The sequence below is a fragment of the Lepus europaeus genome, chromosome 13, assembly GCF_033115175.1.
Source record: "Lepus europaeus isolate LE1 chromosome 13, mLepTim1.pri, whole genome shotgun sequence".
NCBI lineage: Eukaryota > Metazoa > Chordata > Mammalia > Lagomorpha > Leporidae > Lepus > Lepus europaeus.
In genome coordinates, this window is record NC_084839.1 from 13,769,454 (window position 1) to 13,782,060 (window position 12,607).

Here is a 12,607-nt window from a genome sequence, read left to right on the forward strand (position 1 = left end):
AAAGTGGATCAGATAAACAGAGAAATAGAAATTTGCATTATGTCTGCAGTTACAAACTAAAAAAAAAAAAAAAAAAAAGGCAAAATATAGGATGGTGCGTGTGTGTGTGTGTGTGTGTGTTTAAAGTAAACAGGGAAATTTCTACTGCTTTCAACCCTAGTTGGTGGCAAACAAATATCTCTGAGGTGCTGGGTCCCTAAACTCAGGAAAATATGGCTTAAGCCACACAGAGCATGACAATGATGTGAAGGTCAGGAGGTCTTTGTGGCGAATACACTTGGACTTTGCCTTCACTCATTATGTTAAAAACAACAACACCAGGGAACGTTCTATTAGCAGATTCAAGTGTTTTAGCTTCCTGACATTGGACTGTCTTCTAAGGGAGGCCATTCATCCGCGCATCCGCCCATCAGTTTGACACACCCTAAGGGAGCAGCGACTGGACACCAGACCTGGGCTCTGTGGGAGCCATCCATCCAACTCTGCTGTAAGTGCACTCCTGTGACTCTGCTACCTCAGTTGTGACAGATTAGTCTGAAAAACCACTAGACCACTGCAAGGTAACCCCAGGGAGGCAACTTTCTATGCACTTGGCTTCTAAGAGTGCTAATGTTGATGCAAGGAAATTTTTTAAAGATTAATTTATTTATTTGAAAGGAAGAATTACAGAAAGAGGGAGAGAGAGAGGTCTCCCATCTGCTGGTTCACTCCTCAAATGGCTGCAATGGATACAGCTGAGCCAGGCTGAAGCCAGGAGGCAGGAGCTTCTTCCAGGTCTCCCACATGGGTGCAGGGGCCCAAGCCCTAGGGCCATCTTCCACTGCTTTCCTAGGCTCATTAGCAAGGAGCTGGATGGGAAATGGAGCAGCAGGGACTTGACACCCATATGGGATGCTGACATAACAGGTGGCAGCTTGACCTGCTACACTACAATGCTGGTTCCAATTCAAGGAATGTTTAAGACTATGCTCCTGTTATAAAGATGTGTTGAGAAAAGAATGCACGCAAAGATGTCTGCATGAAAATCACAGCAAGTGGAGTACTCTGGGCTCCACCATTCTCCCCTGAGAAAACACTCATGCAGTTGCACATGTCCTACACGGGACAACTCACTAATGTGAAGCCAGAAGGAGTTTGCCTAAGGAATCTATTTCATGTCACATTGTCTGATCCTAACCCTAGCTGTTTCCTGCTCCCCTGCTGTTCATGGCGAGATATTTCATCTCCATAAGCCTCAGTTTCCTCTTTTGTAAAATAAATTCTTGAAAAGTATCTATTTCATCAAGTTATGAGAATTAATGAGATAAGAACATGACAGGCTTGGCACAGCACTTCCAGGGAGTGCTCAAGAGATGTGAAGCTGCTCCTATTACTGAAGATACCATCATCACCACCATCATCACCATCATCACCATCATCACCACCATCACCACCATCATCACCATCATCATCATCATCACCATTCTAACAACCTTCAAACACTGACTTCGGGTTTTCAAATGGAAGATGGATTGGATAGGCTCCATATGCCTCCAGGGAAGAGAACTAAGACCAGTGAGGAAATAATGAGGAAGATCTTCATTCAATGTCAAGAATAAAAATTTCTAACCATTAGCGTTGTCTGACTACTGAGAGATTTGCCTTGTGAGATAGTGAACTTTAACTCACTGGTGATATTTAAATAGAACCATTAGCTATATAAGCCCTCATCAGGGTTGTAAAAATCATAACGTGTTGGGCAGAAGGCTGGACTAGCTACTTCTTAGACCTCCCCTGCATTGAGGTGTATGAAGGTAGACATGTACATGTGCGAACACACACATACACACACACATGCACACACAAGCAAACACCATATATCTCTCTTCCAAGAGAAGCTCCCCTGTCCTTTCTTTAACTCTTTGTTGCTCTGACTTTATATACATTTTCCTTCCAGATATTTCTGAGCAAGCCTGTTTGAGGCAGGATCTGCCAAAGTCCAGGCCAGAACTGATGTAGTCCATTCCTGCTGCTGGATCACACTCACAAACTCTCGCAGGTCTCTAAGAAAGGATGTAACCAGCTTATTCAGAAATGTCAGCTCAGACCCAGAGGCACTGGAAGATGTTTCTACTGTTTGTTAGCAGGCTCAACTTTCAAAACAAAGTGTTCTGATGGATGTTAATATTCTTAATTTCTTAGTTTCATACCACAGACATGCCACTGTAGACCTGTTTGATTTTCATTTTCTCCTAAAATTCAGTCTTGTGTGTGGTCTTACAGTCAAAGTATTTGGGTGGGTAATATGTCAAGCCTTTGAAATGTGTAATAGACTGAAATGAACGCACGTGAAAAAATATATATAAATATTAGCTGTAGGATTTTGCTCTCCAAAAGGTTTTCTGAGCTGGTTAACTGGCACGGTCAAATATTTTGGAATATGATTGTAACATCAACCTAAGTCAATTACCTGGAACTGCCAGGATTCAAGATGTGTCCCCTTTCATACAGTAACATCTGGAATAACTGTGGGATAGTACATAGTACAAGGGTCAAGTCTCATCCTTTGGAATCTAGAAAATATGTGCATCAAACCCAAGGGCCCTGTGAGTTCATATAGAAATATTTCATCCCATTTCTTTTACTGAAAAATCGTGATGCTTACTGCTCCTTCCAGGGTGGATAAGCATTCCAGGGTGGATAAGTATCTTAGTTGATGCATCATGCGAATGCTTACCATGCAGAGACTAATGGCACTTTAATTAGCTTTCAGGCTCCTTTTTGAAAGGGCCCCCAACTCCATCCTTCCTGACAGAGACTCTCCAATCTTTTCAAACAGCTCCTTAGTGAATATAAACTACATTGCTGGGCTCCACACTCCTAGTGAGATGGTATGGTTACCTACATAGTCATTATTTTAAAAACATTTTGTCTTCAACAAAAGAATTTCAGAAAAGTTACAATATGCTATTGAGAATGCAGATACATAATAGAAGAGAATAAAACATAAGGATACAGTCATCATAAGGGGAAGATACAGGTGAGCAGAACACAAGGGTATGGGGGCTTATGCATTTGGATCTCACATTCTGTACAGTCAAAGCATAGGAGAAAGAAACAGTCCCCTGAACTAGTGCTCAGAAAGTAAGAATACGCAGGATATTCTGGAGAGGGTCCTCATTGTATGATTAAACAGTGATCTCTGTTAACAGTGACTCGAGACACAGCATCTCCTGCAGCCAAGGGTAAAGGCTAATGTGCAGGAGAAGTTACACCTGCGGATGAGCTGAGTCCAGAGCTCCCCCAGGCAGAGCAATGGTTTCACAGCCACGTAGTGGAGGGACAGGCTGACCTGGCAATCCAGGGTGTATTCTTCAAAGCTGGCGGGCCGGTGCCGTGGCTCAACAGGCTAATCCTCCGCCTTGCGGCGCTGGCACACCGGGTTCTAGTCCCGGTCGGGGCGCCGGATTCTGTCCCGGTTGCCCCTCTTCCAGGCCAGCTCTCTGCTATGGCCTGGGAGTGCAGTGGAGGATGGCCCAAGTGCTTGGGCCCTGCACCCCATGGGAGACCAGGAGAAGCACCCGGTTCCTGCCTTCAGATCAGCGCGGTGCGCTGGCCACGGCGGCCATTGGAGGGTGAACCAATGGCAAAGGAAGACCGTTCTCTCTGTCTCTCTCTCTCTCACTGTCCACTCTACCTGTCCAAAAAAAAAAAAAAAAAAAAAAAAGCTGGGAATTCTAGGTAACAGGCTCTGTCCAGTGACTTCATGGCTGCCCTAATAATGTGACCTGCTGCCAGTCTGTTCCAAGGGATGCCAGCTTCTTGCCTCTTCCTGAAAATGTGGAGCTTGCAATCCAAGCAAACAGACTAATCCACTGAGCCCTGAGCCCACAAGGAAGACCTTGATCCGTATCTTTTAAAAGAAAGATGATTCTTGGCAGTTTCCATAGGTGAGAAGAAATTGCTTATGTAAATTCAAGGTCTCCTCAATCATAAAAGAGGGGAAGCACTATTTGAAGAAAAAAAAATGTATGGTAAAAAATGTAGATACAAAAATATTAGAAACAGATTCCATAAAGGATGATGATAATAGATGTAAGAGTCCCAATAAGCCATCTGTAGAGCATGTTATTATCGAAAACTAGTCAGTTGCTTATAATGTGAAGGCTAACAACACAACCCACAGGCATACACAGGATGACTCCCTTGGCATCTCCGTAGACCATCTCTGTACTGAAATCTTCACTGGGACATGATGTAGCCACGGTAGTACACATGATGGTTCCAAGATCTAAGTTCATTACTTCAGAGAGGGTACGGGAGGAGTAGGCGAGGACAGAGTACAAGGTTTTGGGTAGCAGATGAAGAGGCAGGAAGGGATGTACTGGTTCGAAAAGCAGGGTACCCTGAAAATAAACTCTTGGGTTCCGTTAGTTGAGATGTTCCCTGCTTTGGAGACCAGCATTGGAAGGAGGCCATTCTTCCACCTGTGACCACTCTGGATGGCTTCTGATTCGTAGAGGCACCCGTCTGCCTCTATGCCTGGATCTACAAAGGCACCTGCTCATTGGGTCCTTGGCATTTTGGCTTCAGCTGCTGATTTGGTCTATTTTCCATGGCACTGTAAGCTGGGATTACTTGTAAAGACACAGGATTGAGAATGTGAAACACAGAGTAGGCCAAAATAACAATTTGGCCAACTAACATGTTCAAAAGATCCCCAGTGAAAGCAGTGAATGGACAAGCCCACTAGAAAGAGCGTTTGCAGGGGTCTCACAAACATAAGGCGCCTCTAATGGCCTCATTATTCCACAGCAGGTCATTCTGGCTGTGAGTCTTGGGTTCCTCATCTGCAATACCTCCTGTATGGAACCCTTACAAAAACTAAGTGAATAAATGTAAAAGCTCTACGTGCACTGGAAAATACTGTGAAAATATTAGCTGTAATTATTCACCATCACAACTCATCCATGGTTTAAGATATTCAGAAAATTAAAAAATCCATAACACTCTCATAATCATATTTGCATGTTCTGTCTTTCAGGAATGGTCTCCAAAGCTCCATGTACCTCTCTTAACACACCAAGCTATATTCAGGTCAATGCTTAAAGCCAAAAGAAGTTTTTCTACATAAGGCATCATATTTTACAAACATTTTCTTATTTTGTTGTCAAAAACAAATCTAGGAGAAAGATACAATTTTTAGCAATTAGAAAACTTACTGAACTTAGTATAGAAACTGATTGAAAAAATACAAAACTATGAAAGCAAACTAAATTTTCCAAAGAACAATGTCTATGTAAGATTGTAATAATTAGAGGCTGCATTCTTCAAGTATTTCTATTTGCTCATTTTCAATGTAAAAATCTTAAGCACAAACAACTGGTTTTGAAAATGGGGATCGTAAGATCACTCTTACAATAAATACTCAGAAATATCAAAAACTGCAATTTTAAGCAACTGTATGAATGTTTACCTCATTTCATAAATACAGCATAAAGTCAAAGGAAAACACAAATATTTAACGATGAAAGCCCCAACCAAAGTGGTCATAAAATGCCTCTATGGAAACAAAATGAATGCTAAAGGACAAAGGGTTGACATAGAATTTCCAGCAAGCTAAAGGAGGGGCCCTGGGGCTGCAGGCCACTTCAGTACCAGGGGAGATCTGGCTTTCCTTCCTCAAGGTTGCCTGTGTTGGTGACAGTGACCTACCTAAAAACCAAGCAAAAATGCAACTCTCATTTCAAGAAAAACATTGGTGGCAAGTTTCCTCTTCCTTTGAGTTTCTAACAGAAATGTCACTTATGACAATTGCCCTGAGAGAGCCAACCAGTTACTTGCTGAATGCCCTCTTCTTTGGCGCTGGTGCAGGTTGGGCATGTGACATGGAAAGCCACAGCCTCTGTTTTCAGATGATGCACATTTTACGCAGGGAGCGAGCACAGCTTTAAGAATGCAATCTATCTGAAAGCACATTACAGATTCCTGAAAAATAGCAAGTGCTCAAAAATGCTAACTGGACATGAAAATAACAGTATGTATCAGGTACATATGTGTACTGAGTATCAATCAGAGTGATTATGGCTATTATTTTTTATATCATATATGAGAAATATAAGAATATTAGCATTTAATTAACTGGCAGTATACTTGGAGCGTTCATATACTTTATTCATTTAAACCTTGTAGTAACCTTCAGGTTGCTATAATTATCTTCACATTGATTGGGGGCAGGGAGAAACTCAAAATAGCTAAACAACTTTCCAAAGATAGAGTCACACTCAACTTTAAAAATTCATGAATCCAAAGTCTATACATATATATTATTTTTTGCACAAGACTGCCGACCTGGGACTCCAGACCCCAAAGAGGCTCCGTCTGGGGACTTCAGAGAGCAGGTGGCTCACTGAAAATGCAGGCAGGTATCACATCATTGAATGCACATGCTCACTGTTCAGGGGGGCACAGTCTACAGCTTTCATCAGATCCCCAAGGGGCGTGCTCTACACCAGGACTGCTTAATGGCCTTACAGGGAAGGCCACATGTCTGTGGGGATGCAAAGAAGAGAGACAATCCCATGCGGGCTGAAGTCTTTCAGCAAACCTTGGATCAGAGAGGCATGGAGCTGCCGTCCTGACAGTCAGGATCCTAGGGATCTGAGCTGGCTGAGGTTAGTCCCCAGTGAGGTGGACAGCAGGGGTGTGGAGGGAACAGAGTTGGGTGAGGCATCAAGTTCTCGCTCCCAAAACAGAAGTTTTGTTCCTTGGGGTTCTTGTACTGCAAGATTATTTTGAAATGGGGCCTTTCAATTTTTGTTTCCCAAGTAGCCTAGAGGAAGGGTGTTAGTGACTTTAAGATCAGTAACAGTGACTCTAAATACTGCCAGTGTGTCCCTGCCAAGGGAGGCACTCGTCCTCAAGGGATGACGATTTGGGGTCTGCACATCGCATTGTCTATAGCCATTTTCTTGGCTCGCAGCTCAAAACCACTTGCATGGGAGTTGACACTGAGGCTTCTCACTGGGAAACAATGACTGCATTAAAGAAATCATTCTCTGCTAACATTTCCTGTTTCAACCAAGAGGACAGAAACACACACGCGCGTGCACACACACACATTCTTTTTCTTTTTCTTTTTTTTTTTTTTCCTGACTATTTGGAATTCTCTGCTTGGAAGAAAAAACTTCAATGATAGCGCAAATCCAAATGAGACCAATGAGAACTTGTTTTAAGAAGGTCTGGTCATAAGATTCTGTGGGAATGCATCAGTTGCTTATAAACAAGACATAGCAGACTTTGCAGGAAGAGCGTGCAGGTGAATGTCAACAGTGGCCTTTGCCTGTGTATACCAGCATCTCATTGTTCACCTTTCATGATTAGGTAATAAGCACTAGAAGACTGCTTTTTAATTCATGACTATCTGAAAGAAGAATTCTTAAGTCAATACAACTTTTTACCAGTAGAGAACAGAAAGTAAGAAAACAAACAAAACAGTAGCCCTACTAGGGTTTATTTCCTAATATTTTCCTTTTTAAAAATATTTAACTTTTCTATTTAATTTATTTGAGAGGATAAGAGACAAATGGAGACTGAGATGCAGAGGGAGAAACAGAGAGGAGAGAGGAGAGCGAGAGAGTGAGAAAGAGAGAGAGAGAGAGAGAGAGAGAGAGAGAGAGAGAGAGAGAGAGAGAAAGGACGTGCTCTCATTCACTGGTTCACTTTTCATATGCCACAATGCCTGGAAGCGGGTCAGGGGAAGCCAGGAGTTAGGAACTCAATCCAGGTCTCCAGTATGAGTGGCAGAGACCCAACTACTTGAGCCATCCCACCACCTTCTGCTCCCAGGGTGAGCGTCAGCAAGAAGCTGGAATCAGGAGCAGAGCTGAGACTTGAATCCAGGGAATCCCCCAAGCACTGCCTTCACCATTATGCCAAATGCTTGCCTCTCTAATATTTTTCTTAATGTCTGAGGTAATGATTCTCAATATCCCTAATACAAGGGGTAAGATTCTGTCGGCTTGTGAGTGCACCAGTAGCTTCCAGCATCTACAATACTTAGCACCCCAGTACAAAGCTTTTAAGAAATCAAACACTCAGATTATCAATAACTGAAGAAATCCGACTGATCTGAGGTTTTTGGTTTTTGGCAACACAGCATAGAAACCACAGGCCGACCACACATCCAGTAATAACACAAATGGGTACCACCAAAAATTCATGTGAAATGTGTATTGTGAAAAAACTACGTTTTGATTTCAAAACAGGTTTGGACCACACTAAAGTTATCTTTTAATTCTGTTTTCCACAAAGGTTCTGAAGCACACCCATATTGATATCACATCATGTTTTCCTTAAAGATGTGTGTGGCTGGCTGCATTTACCTTCCCCACAAACAGGTGTCAAAGGTAGGAGAGATATTATTAGTGCCATTTTACAGATAAGAACTCCAAGACCAAAGAGCAGTTAATTTCCTTCTTAATATCTTCTAAAGCTCCTGGAATTTCCAGCTTATAGTCACACTGAATCTCCAAATTTCACCAGTGTGCGCTCCACATTAGAATTGGGGTCAGCTTTTAAAAGCTTTTATTTTATAAAAAATTCTAGTTGAAGGACTCACAGCACAGTAGGGTCAAAGGAGGGAGTAAAATCGAGATGTCATGACTCTGTCTCACGCTCTGGCTCCTGACACAGAAAGGACACGGGATATCCGCCCCATGTGTTAAGACAGGAATGAAAGGCACAGTGGACTGCTGTCCCCAGAGGGCTTCTGCCCCCTGCTAGCAGGCTCCCTCAGAGCACACTGAGCTCCAAACGCTCCCTGTCTCTAACAAGGGTGTCCTCACTGGGGTTCAGGGCAGTTTCACATACTTCTCTCCCTCTGCACGTGGACGAGCCTAATTCAGACCCACAGCAGATCTTGCTGTGTCCTACAAAGAGCTTCTTGTCCTGATTCCAGCCTTGTCCCCCACCCTCTCATTGTCATACAGCTGGAAAAACTCTTTCTCAACACAGATCTGATTCTGTTACTTTCTCGTTTAATAAGAAACAGTACTCACAGCAGGATAAAAGGTATCCGAGTGCCCACCCCAGGCACACAAAGTCTGGCTTCTGGCCTCTGGTCATCTCCTCTGTACCCTCTCTGCCTACTTCCCCCTGTCTGCCCCACTCTAGCCAGGCCCTGCAGTTCCCTAAAAGGAAACGGATCTGTATGTCTCAGGGCCTTTGCACACATTGTTCTTCTGCTTCATTTTTTAAAGATCTGCAGGCCAGAGCAAGGAAATCATTTCACGTATTATCATATTCTGATTTTCAGAATAAGGAGGTGAGTTAGTAACTATTGCTATCCTACTTTTACAGATAAATATTCTTACATTCTAAATATTTGCTGAAGGTCACATGTCTGGAATCTCATTCTATGTGACCTCGGGGAATCAGCTCTTGGCAACAGTCTCCCCACATTCCCTTTCAAGTACGAGGGTGGACATCAGGACCCTCGGAAAGAATCCTCTGAATTCACCCTCCTTTTCTGTTCCTATCTCTTGCCCTTCTCTCCCTCCTGAAGTTCAGGAAGGGGCTGTCTCTGCAGTTATTCTATCTACCTAAAGACTGGATGCTGCAGAAGACCGACATCACACCAAGAGCCCACGTGAGCTCTGTGTCAGTCTATTGCCTATTCTGCTCCATTCATGGCCCCTACAAACCACTGCCATTTCCTCCAAAATTCCCTCTCCTCTAGGAAAAGGGTATTCAAGATTCCAGTGTCTGACCCTTCTTTGAATTTCATACTTTGTGTGACTCCTATGCATTTGCACAGTCATACATTTGGGAATCTTTTCTCTTGTTATTGGAGTTTGCTTCTGCAGACTCAATGATTGAACCTTCATGGGTTGGAAAGAAGTTGGCCCTTTGCCCCCAAAACCTTCCCAAAGAATGGAAGGAGACAGTGCATTCTGGGCTTTAGAAATTTTTCTGTGGACTGGATGTGATCTTAGGATCACAGGCAGGCGAATCTACGTCTCAAGCTGATTAATAAGGTTTAGAGCTGGAGAAGGAAGGTCAGGTGACACACGGGTGCCTGCAAGGCCAGCTCCCACCACAAGCCATCAGCTGGCATCCAGGGAGCTGTCCTTGGAGAAGAGGCTCAGCGCTGTCACGTGTACTATTAAAATAGCTCAGAGTCACCTTCCCCTGCTAACTACAGAGACCTCTCCTACAATATTTACGCTGTCTGAATATTTTGAACTACATGCAAAGCAAGCTACCAGCTTCCACTTAACAGCCAGCTTATAATAATATATCAGATACAAACTAGGTGGTTTAAAAAAAAAAACTTCTAAAGTAAAATACATTGCTTAGGTGACATAAGTAGCTTCTACTCTAGAATTAAAAAACACGCCAATGGAATGAAATAACTCAATTTATAAATTCCAGGAGCCTGAACCTGCAAAACCAGATTTGCAATTTCAGAGAGTGGGGCAGGGCTGCAAGTCCCTTCCCCAGCTGCCGCTTCTGCAATGAAGTCATGAGGTTTTCTGTTCTGTGGTGGAATGAGTTGCCAAGAATCCAACAGATGATTTCATTCCAAGATGAAGGAAGAAAACTGAAGTGTAGTGAGTCTATTAAGCACTTTCGTCTGACAATAAAAATGAGTTAATGGCTAAAATGTGTTTTCAAAACGTTTTAACACCACAAGTAATGGTGCTCAAATGGGAAAACGCCTTGAATATTCTCATCGATCATTAATGCCATGGTGTCTCTCAAAAGGGCTTGGCATTCCCTGTGGAATACTAGAGCTGCTACAGTCCAGTTTTAAGGCAATCCATGGGAATTCTCAAAAGCAAACAACCAAAAACAAAATCCAAAAGACAATTATGGAGTTGAAAAATTAAGTGCATGTTTAAAATAGTCTTCTCAATATCTGATTCATCTTTCTAAAATAGACTGTTACCTCATCAAAGCTATTTTCCCCATAAATATCAATAGGACAGCAGCAAAAAGTCTTCAAGAAATGAAAGCAAAATTTGATTCTTTGTTAGGGAATGGAATGAAAGTCAAATTTCAAATGCTGGTGAATATGGAAGCAATCAGACTGGAGCTTAGCTCTGGACCAGCCCACCGCCGAGAAATTATGAGTGAATTTGTTTCCTTTCACTGTGAAATCAAGAACATGGATACAAGGAAACCGCTCGTCACGTCTGCTCCTGACCCAGGAGAGCTGACAGTCCCAGCCCACCCAGGCCAGCTCTGCCACATTTCCAAAGTCAAGAGACTTCGTAGGGAGCAAGTTGCCCCACTGACACAAGTGCTAGTTTTGGAAACACAGGTCACTTACTGTGCTATACTGGGCAAGCTGCCCCCCGCCCCCCAGGGATGCCTTCCACTTCAGTCTGGAAGATGAAAGCAAATGTCTAAAAATGACCAAACATTTGGGCTGTCTGATAGGCCATGAATAAGGTGAAACAGATTGTCAGTTCTCTTGGATTACAAACTTCCTTTCTCCAGAATTCTTTCTCAGGTGTTAAAATAACCACAGCTGGGACCCTTGCCTCCAAGGGTAGGGCTGCAAGAGGGGCCTGCCGTGTGCACTGCTGATCGACTCCGCCTCCTGAGCATCGCTAGCTCCCCTCCCACTCCTCTGAATGTTCCTCCTTGCATTTCTACTTTCTCTGTCTGTTACATGTCAGTCTCCACACCCCTTCCCAGCCTCCTTGGTGAGACCCTCTTGACTCCAATTTCCAGCCATGTCCTCATGACTTCTCAACATCTAGTCCCAACATGGGCCTCTGTCCTCAGCGCCACACCCATAATTCTACATGAATTTCCCACACAAGAAATTCATAGATAAGGTCATGATACCCTCGTGTTCTGTCCTTCCCTGGTACAATGAAAAGCACCATCATCCATCATCCATCTAATATTATTGGCCGGGTATCGCCCGAGGTTTCTCCACCTACTGCAGCTCTTGCAGGATTCTCTCGCCCAGCTCTCCCAAGTTAACGTCTACGCCCCATACCTCCCCGAGATCCATCCCTCTTCTCTGCCCTCTCCTTGATGCGACCATTCCTCCCTTCCTGCTGGTCTCCCCGTCCTCAAGCAGTACCCACACCTCTCCCTCCTCCCACCACCCGACACCAAACACTTCAGACCGCAGACACCCCCAGGCTGCACATACTACAGGAAATGTCGTGAATAAATTAAACCTCTCTCACTCCTGTTATCTTACGATATAACAACGACACAAGCTCCACATTCACTAAACGAATCCCACTCCCCGAATCGGGCTTCTTCCGTGTCTCTGTCTGGTTTTCATTCCACGGGCAGCTGCATCACAGATTTGCTCTTGCAGTTTCTCTGCCTCCACCCTGCTCTGTCAGGCCGTGAATTATAACAATCAGGTCAGGGCACAGGAAAGCCAGGTACGATTGCAAAGAGTCCCGCTGTGAAGGAAAAGTCCCCTGAAGAATTCAACAGCCCAGGGCCATGGATGGACCCAATTTCTAGGTCAAGGTTTGAAAATATTGTGTTTTCTTAAATTGGGGTCCACCTGGGTACCAAGAAAAGCATGAGAGGAATTCGTTCCTAGGTCAGATTTATTTTGGAGAGTGCAGAATGTCAAAAATTATGT

General features: G+C 43.6%; 1 protein-coding gene across 3 annotated transcripts in view; it reads right to left on the reverse strand.

Annotated features, from left to right (window-relative positions):
* CYRIA (CYFIP related Rac1 interactor A) overlaps positions 1-12,607 on the reverse strand; it is a 113,612-nt gene that overhangs the window by 37,028 nt on the left and 63,977 nt on the right. The gene's annotated exons all lie outside the window — the stretch shown is intronic.